Raw genomic sequence first — 1,276 nt, forward strand, 5'->3', positions numbered from 1 at the left:
ATAGCAGTTTCTGTTTAAGAATACAGTTTTTAATATAAGTACGTACAATTTTATTAAGTATAAAAAGACACCGTGCGGAGCACAATACAATATATTTCTTCTTTAATTCCGGCAGTTTTCAAACTCCACTGTCTTAATTGATATTGTCACCAACAACCACTGGATAGAATTACTTCTCTATAAAATGAGGCTTCTCTGGCTGAATTAATTCTGTTTGCTTTTAAAAATACCGTAGTTTCCTTTCAATGGCTACTTACACTAATCCAACACTGTCAAGACTGTTGGCTAGCCTGCATTTGGTTTCTAACATACGCTGTGATACTGCCAGTTTCCCCCGTTTTGCTTTGCCTCTCTCTGAGAATACATCCTTCAAAATATTGGTTGTGATTTTGTTCCAAGTTCACAACCAGACCACTGTTTCAGACCATTTCTACATTCCTCACGTTACTAAACCTTCGCTGACGTAAGTTGGAGTTTTCAACTGTAGGGTTCTCCCTTAAGTTCCTTTTCTCCCCCAGTCTTTTCTAATAAAGCACAGAAGGCATGCTGAAAATGATTATTTTTTTAGAATTTGGGGGTTCCGTTTTCTTATTTTCTTGAAAGTAGGTGACAATTATAGCCTTCCAGCTTTGACTATTTTCTTTGGAAAAGCAGACATGTAAACTTAAGAACTTAGTTATATATTTTGTTTGCACATTCCAATTTGGTTTCATTAAAAAAAACCAAACTCTAATTTCAAATTGATTTAAATGATAATATACAAGTCTTAAAGAAACAACTTACACTTCCTCCTCTCTAAAATATATTAACATTAAACTGGAAAATAAATTAAAGAATACAGAAAAGCTGAGATGATGCTATCACAGTAATATCTGCCAAACAAAGCCTGGTCTTTTGCTAACATTAGCTTACTACGTTTGCAATGCATGCTAAGCAAAGACCTTACTTCTCTAACAGGTACATTCAGACAATATATATTTTATGGAATAAATATATAATATATCCAGTTATAGATTTCTGAATAGTAACTCTAATAGATACAAGCAATACCTACGTTTAAAAATACAGTTCTAGGATTCCCTAACTTTGCTACTAATAAAATTAAAATTGACTTAAAACTTTCTCACTCTGTTGATGCATAATAAAATATATGGAAACACCAAGAGTAAAAAGCCAATTGCTTCTACAAATGGAATACTTTATAAATATAGTAAATTGCTATTTCCAGAGGGAAAATTGAAAATTATAAACAGGAAGTTAGGTTAAAACAGCTCTA

Source organism: Eurypyga helias, unplaced genomic scaffold (assembly GCF_000690775.1).
Source record: "Eurypyga helias isolate BGI_N326 unplaced genomic scaffold, ASM69077v1 scaffold31392, whole genome shotgun sequence".
NCBI lineage: Eukaryota > Metazoa > Chordata > Aves > Eurypygiformes > Eurypygidae > Eurypyga > Eurypyga helias.